Source organism: Aotus nancymaae, unplaced genomic scaffold, assembly GCF_030222135.1.
Source record: "Aotus nancymaae isolate 86718 unplaced genomic scaffold, 86718_ANA_hifiasm-v0.15.2.pri h1tg000062l, whole genome shotgun sequence".
In the NCBI taxonomy this organism is placed as follows: Eukaryota; Metazoa; Chordata; class Mammalia; order Primates; family Aotidae; genus Aotus; species Aotus nancymaae.
Window position 1 is genome coordinate 34085429 of NW_026988476.1, and position 7258 is coordinate 34092686.

At 46.5% G+C, this 7258-nt stretch overlaps 1 pseudogene; it reads right to left on the reverse strand.

The window, feature by feature from the left end:
* Positions 1-3047: 3047 nt before the first annotated feature.
* LOC105710015 (farnesyl pyrophosphate synthase-like) lies at positions 3048-5584 on the reverse strand (annotated as a pseudogene).
* Between the last annotated feature and the right edge of the window lie 1674 nt (positions 5585-7258).

Consider the following 7258-nt stretch of genomic DNA (forward strand, 5'->3'; position numbering starts at 1 on the left):
CTCCAGCTTGAGCAACAGAGGAGAGTCTCACAAAAGCTTTTAGTGGCCATCATAATAATAATCAAGTAGTGTTATACTTGATGTATGACAATATTTGTTCAAGGCAGTGTTCAGTGGCCTTCCTAATGTCAGTAAAGAATCGTTTTAAAAATAACTTGTCTCAATGGATCTAGAACTTCATCGCCATCTGATCGCCGATCACCTCTGAGACCCACCTTGCTCATAACCAAAACTGCCCATGTTGGTCCTTTGCCCTGGACCTGTGACATTCTGGACTATTTCTGTGTTTACTTGTGGCCGAGTGTAACAACCATAAAATAAATCACCTCTTCCGCTGTCTTAGCTGAAGAATTAAAAAAAATAAAAATAAAAATAACATTACTAGCAGGGAGTGGTAGCTCATGCCTGTAATCCTGGTACTTTGGGAGGCCAAGGTAGACGGATCACTTGAGATCAGCTCAAGACCTTCCTGGACAACATGGTGAAAACCGTCTCTACTAAAAATACCAAAATTAGCTGGGCGGGTGGGGCAAGGTGGCTCATGCCTGTAATCCCAGCACTTTGGGAGGCCAAAGTGGGTGGATCACCTCAGGTCAGGAGTTCAAGACTAGCCTGGCAAACATGGTGAAACCCCGTCTCTTACCAAAAATACAAAGATTAGCTAGACGCAGTGGCACGCGCCTGTAATTCCAGCTACTTGGGAGGCTGAGGCAGAATCGTTTGAACCTGGGAGGCGGAGGTTGCAGTGAGTGGAGATTGTGCCATTGCACTCCAGACTGGGTGTCAAGAGTGAAACTCTGTCTCCAGAAAAGAAAAAAAAAAATTAGCTGGGTGTGGTGGTGGGCACATGTAGTCCCAGCTACTCAGGAGGCTGAAGCAGGAAAATCACTTGAACCCGGAAGGTGGAGGTTGCAGTGAGCCAAGATGGCACCACTACACTCCAGCCTGGGTGACACAGCAAGACTCTGTCTCAAAAGAAAAAAAAAAAACCTACTACCGCCGGGCGCGGTCACACTTGTAATCCCAGTACACTGGGAGGCCAAGGCAGGTGAATCAAGAGGTCAGGAGTTCGAGACCAGCCCCCCGCCAACATGGTGAGAACCCATCTCTACTAAAAATACAAAAATTAGCCGGGTGTGGTGGCGGGCACCTGTAGTCCCAGCTATTCAGGAGGCTGAGGCAGGCAGAAGAATCGCTTGAAGTAGGGAGGCGGAGGTTGCAGTGAGCCAAGATCATGCCATTGCACTCCAGCCTGGGCACCAAGGTGAGACTCGGTCTCAAAAACAAACAACAAAACAAAAACCGAAACCACTACCTTACTATGTACTAAGCACTATGCCAGGCTCTGTGAGTGGTAGAAGGTGGCAAAACAGACAATGCCTTAAAATCTTAAGCTTAAAATCTGCCAGTAGAGAAAGTCAAGATCCTTAAAATGTTTGTTAAAGGGCTAAAACTAGGCTTGGCTGTGGGGAGAGGAGGCTCAGTTAGGGGAATAAATGACCAGGTGTGTATTTTAAAAGATCACTTTGGAAATAGAGTGGGTGGGTGGGAGGCCAGTTAGGAGTTATATAACTCTCCATGCAGAGTATTCCCTTTCTCTAAGACGGTTAACGCATTGGGTGATAGCATTATAGTGGACAATCAGGTCAGGAGATTGTTAAGGTTTTGGGAAGAGTATGGCTTGTGTGGTTTACTGAGAGCTTACTAACCATGTGGATTTTAGGCACTCCCTGAGGAAGGCATGTTTTTTCTGCTGGCCAGACAGGAATGGGAAGGTACCCTAGGATTTGACGGCACCTTGTAAAAGTAAGTATGGAAAAGGATATGGAAGTTGAATTAAGTCTCATGTCTAAAGACTCATGGGGGTAGGGTTTTGGTTTTTTGTTTTGGTTTAAAATGAAAAATTTCATTTAACTTTATCAAATCATATAAATTAAAAAAAAACATATTTATTTATTGAGATGGAATCTCCCTGTCACCCAGGCTGGAGTGCAGTCATGTGATCTCAGCACACTGCAGCCTCTGCCTCACAGGTTCCAGCTATTCTACCACCTCAGCCTCCCTAGTCACTGGGACTACAGACGTGCACCATGACACCCAGCCAATTTTTGTATTTTTAGTAGAGACAGGGTTTCACCATGTTGGCCAAACTGGTCTCGAACTCTTGACCTCAAGTGATCCACCCGTCTGCCTCAGCCTCCCAAAAGTCTGAGATTACAGGCATGAGCCACTGTGCCCCACTGAAAAAAACTTTTTTTATATGTACTCTTTTTCCCAAGAAGTCATTTTAAAAAATGTAATGACCATCATTTTGCAGTTTTATAAATAGGGGTTTTGACCCTCTTTGCAATTAAAACAATCTGCTCTTCAGCCTTAGCCTAGTCCATCCTTATAAGATTTTGAGTTTGATGCTTAACGTACTTTCTCTTAAAAAGAAGCTATAAGGCCAGGCGCAGTGGCTCACGCCTGTAATCCCTGCACTTTGGCAGGCTGAGGTGGGTAGATCATCTGAGGTTAGAAGTTTGAGACCAGGCTGGCCAACATGATGAAACCGTCTCTACTAAAAATACAAAAAATTAGCTGGGCATGATGGCACATGCCTGTAGTCCCAGGTACTCAGGAGTCTGAGGCAGGAGAATTGATTGGACCTGGGAGGCAGAGGTCGCAGTGAGCCAAGATCGCACTATTGCACTCCAGCCTAGGCCACAAGAGCAAAACTCCGTCTCAAAAAAAAAAAAGCCATAAGCAGCTCTGCTTCATTTGCGCTTTTTATTTACTCTTCTATGGCTTTAATGATAAAACTTTTTTTTTTTGAGACAAAGTCTCGCTGTCACCCAGGCTGGAGTGCAGTGGCAGGATTTCGGCACACTGCAACCTCCACCTCCCGAATTCAAGCGATTCTCCTGCCTCAGCCTCCTGAGTAGATGGTAGAACTGCTGACCTCAGGTGATCTACCCGCCTCTGCCTCCCAAAGTGCTGGGATGACAGGCATGAGCCACTGTGCTTGGCCATGATGTAACTTTTTTTGAGATGGACTGGCTCTGTTGCCCAGGCTGGAGTGTGGTGGCATGATCATGGCTCACTGCAACCTCAACCTCTCAGGCTCAAGTGATCCTCCCACTTCAGCCTCCTGAGTAGCTGGGACTGCAGGTGTGTGCCACCATGCCCAGCTAATTTTTTATTTTTTGTAGAGATGGGGTCTCACCATGTAGGCTGGTCTTGAACCGGGCTCAAGCGATCCTACTGCCTCCACCTCCCTAAGTGCTGGCATTTTAGACATGAGCCATTGTGCCTGGCCTGGAATTTCTTGACAGAAGTTTTAATGTTAATTTGTTAAGGAACATTGATTATCTATTCTGCTCATCTGTAAAATGGGAATACTGTCACTGTATTTGTGATTATAGGGCTCCCCTAGAGACTAACATGTGAATCACAAGTTTGTTGTTTCTTTTGTTTTTTGTTTTGAAACGAAGTCTTACTCTGTTGCTCATGCTGGAGGCAGTGGCATGATCTCAGCTCACTGCAACCTCCGCCTCCCAGGTTCAAGTGATTCCCTTGCTTCAGCCTCCGGAGTAGCTGGGATTACAGGACTGCACCACCACACCTGGCTAATTTGTTGTATTTTTAGTAGAGACAGGGTCTCACCAGGTTGGCCAGCCTGGACTTGAACTCCTGACTTCAGGTAACCCTACCACCTCAGCTTCCCAAAGTGCTGGGATCATAGGTATGAGCCACTGCACCTGGCACAAGTTTTATGGACTGAATGAGGCCCTAACACATAGTTCTAGACCTTTGTTTTCCTGCTTCCTCATTTGAAAAAGCAGTATGCACACAACTGTAAACAAATTCTCAATTTCTGCTTCAAAAGCAATGCTGCATTCACAAAGCCCATGTATCTTTCCATAGTACCTTCAACCCACATCCCCCAATTCTTTTCTTTTGATAAAGTTCGCCCAGGCTGGAGTGCAGTGGTGCAATCTTGCCTCACTACAACCTCCACCTCCCGGGTTCAAGCCATTGTCCTGCCTCAACCTCCCAAGTAGCTGGAATAGCTGGAATGACAGGCATGAGCCACCACACCTGGCTAATTTTTGTATTTTTAGTAGAGACGGGTTTCACCATATTGTCCAGGCTGGTCTCGAACTCCTGACCTCAAGTGATCTGCCCACCTCAGCCTCCAAAGTGCTGGGATTACAGGCATGAGCCACAGCACCCGGCCTTCTTCTTCGTCATCTTTGTTTTTTACATAATTATTTATTGAGAGCCTCCTCTCCCTGCCTTTGTAGTCTCTAGGTCACTTTTTCTGCTTGTAGATTTTGCACACAAGCCCAAGAAAGATAGCTGGGGGCAGGGGCACTGCATATTGTTCAGTGAGACCCATAATGAGTGGCTGTAACTCTCTTCCTCGCTGCAAGAACGTGGCTGGCAGATCCAGCCCCTCATATACTGCCTTCACTTGGGCCACCTTCTGCCTGTAATTCTCCTTCAGGATCTGGTACTGTTCTAGGAGTGGCCCGTTGCAGACACTGAACCACCAGCCAGCTGCATGTGTTGTCCTGGATGTCAGTGCTAACTCTGCCGGTCACACTGGGGTCCCCAAAGAACTCAAGGTAATCATCCTGAATCTGAAATAACTCTCCCATCTCCAGCAAGATCTTCTTGGCATTGGGGTGCTCCTTCTCACCATCAATTCCTGCCATGGACATGGCTGCAGCTACAGGAAGGTAGGAGTAGAAACCTGTTTTGTGCCTGACAATAGATTTGTACCTCTTTTCAGTGAATCTGCCAAGATCTGCATTGCCCTGGGGGGCTGTGATGAGGTCCAGGGTCTGCCCAATCTCATTCTGATAGGAACTCTGCAGAAAGAGCTCAATCAGATTCAGGTAATAGGGCTGCTCCTGGCAATAGAACTTCAGCAGGCGGTAGATACATGCTTCCAGAAGCATAGCATCATAGATGGCATCCAAACCCACGCCCGGCTTCTGATACCAGCAGATCTGTCCCCGGTGGGTGAGGGATGAATCCATGATGTAACCTGCCATTAGGAAGAAAGCTTATAGCAGTTCCACACACCAGCCACAGTCAGGGCCCACTGGAGACTATCAGCATCCTGTTTCCTCAGCTCCACCAGCTCCTAGCACTGTCAAACCACAGTGATACTTGCCTCCAATGGCACTGTACTCCAGGAAACTCCTTGAGTCAGGCAATAGCATCTCCTGTTTCTGGGTGCCCCATCTCATCTTCAGTCAGCACCCTAATCTGGGAGAAGTGCTGAATGAAATCCTGCTTGCTTTTTTTTTTTTTTTTTTTGAGATGGGGTCTTGCACTGTCAGCAGGCTGGAGTGTAGTAGTACAATCTTGGCTCACTGCAGCCTCCACCTCCTGGATTCAAGCGATTCTCCTGCCTCAGCCTCCTGAGTAGCTGGGACTACAGGTGTGTGCCACCATGCCCAGCTACTTATTTTGTAGTTTTAGTAGAGATGGGGTTTCAGCATGTTGGCCAGGATGGTCTCGATCTCTTGACTTCATGACCCGCCCGCCTTCCCAAAGTGCTGGGATTACAGGTGTGAGCCTCTGGGCCAGGACCAAAATCCTACTTTTCTTGCGTATAAACATCTGATTTCTGGTCTCCATTCATTCTGAGGGAGGAGCAAAGGGATCTGTTCCTGGATGTGGGTTCCTGCTCCTCTTTTTTTTTCGGAGACGAGTTTCGCTCTTGTCGTCCAGGCTAGAGTGCAATGGCGCGATCTCGGCTCATTGCAACCTTTGCTTCCCAGGTTCAAGAGATTCTCCTGCCTCAGTCTCCTGAGTAGCTGGTATTATAGGTGCCTGCCAACACACCCAGGTAATTTTTTTTTATTTTTAGTAGAGACAGGGTTTTGCCATGTTGGCCAGGCTGGTCTCAAACACCTGACCTCAGGTGATCTGCCTGCCGCGGCCTCACAAAGTGCTGGGATAAGCCACTGCGCCTGGCTTTTTATTTTTTTTTAATTTTTATTTATTTATTTATTTATTTTGAGATGGAGTGTCTCCCAGGCTGGAAAGCAGTGGCACAATCTTGGCTCACTGCAACCTCTGTCTCCCTGTTTCAAGGAATTCTCCTGCTTTAGCCTCTTGAGGAGCTAGGATTACAGGCATGTGCCACCATGCCTGGCTAATTTCTGTAGTTTTAGTGGTCTCAGGTTTCATCATGTTGGCCAGGCTGGTCTTGAATTACTGACCTCAAATGATCTGCCTGCCTCAGCCTCCCAAAGTGCTAGGGATTACAGGCATGAGCCTGTAACAGGCAGGCCTGACCAGTTTTCAGGTTTTTGACTTAAGCAACTGTGAGTAAGATAAGTGTCACTCAATCTCCAAAGGCATCATCTATCTTCTATTTCTCCCTTCCCCTCCTCCTCCATATCCAGTCAGAAACTATATTAGTCTGGGTTCTCCAGAGAAACAGAACCAATGGGATGTGTATATATAGAAGGAGACTTATTTTAAGGAATTGGCTCACATTGTTCTGGGACCTGGCAAGTCTGAAATCTGCAGGGCAGGCAAACATGCTGGAGACCCAGGGAGATTTGATGCTGCAGTCTAAAGGCTGAAATGCTTCTTCCTAAGGGTCTCTTCTTAATTTGGACTGACTGGAAACGGCCCACCCTCATTACACAGGGTAATCTATTTTAATCAACGTTTACTGATTTAAATGTTAATCACATCTAACAAATACATTCATAGCAACAACTAGACTAGTGTTTGACCAAAAACTGAGTAACAAGGGTACCATAGCCTAGCCATGCTGATAAATAAAATTATTACAGTCACTAAATTCCACTGACTCTGACCTTTAGATATTTCTCAAATTGGTTTCTTCTTATCCATTGCCATTGCCTTAATTTAGGCTTTTGTTCTTCTTATTTAATTAAATCATAAAATACTTAAGTATTAGGCACGATGCCAAATGTTGGAGTTACAATTGTAAGTAAGATAGATTGTGCCCCAGGGACTTACATTCCATCCTTTTCCTGCCTTCTTTCTTGCCTCCTTCCAGTTCACTTTTTTTTTCTTTGGTCATGTCACCTTGATGCCCAGGCTGGAGTGCAGTGGCCAGAAGGTGGGCAACCTCAACTGCCTCAGCCTCCTGAGTAGCTGGGACCGCAGGACCACAGGTGCACACCACTATGCCTGGTTGTTTTTTTTTTTTGTAGAGATGGGGGTCTCACCATGTTGGCCAGGCTGGTCTTGAACTCCTGGGCTCAAGCGATCCTCCCCC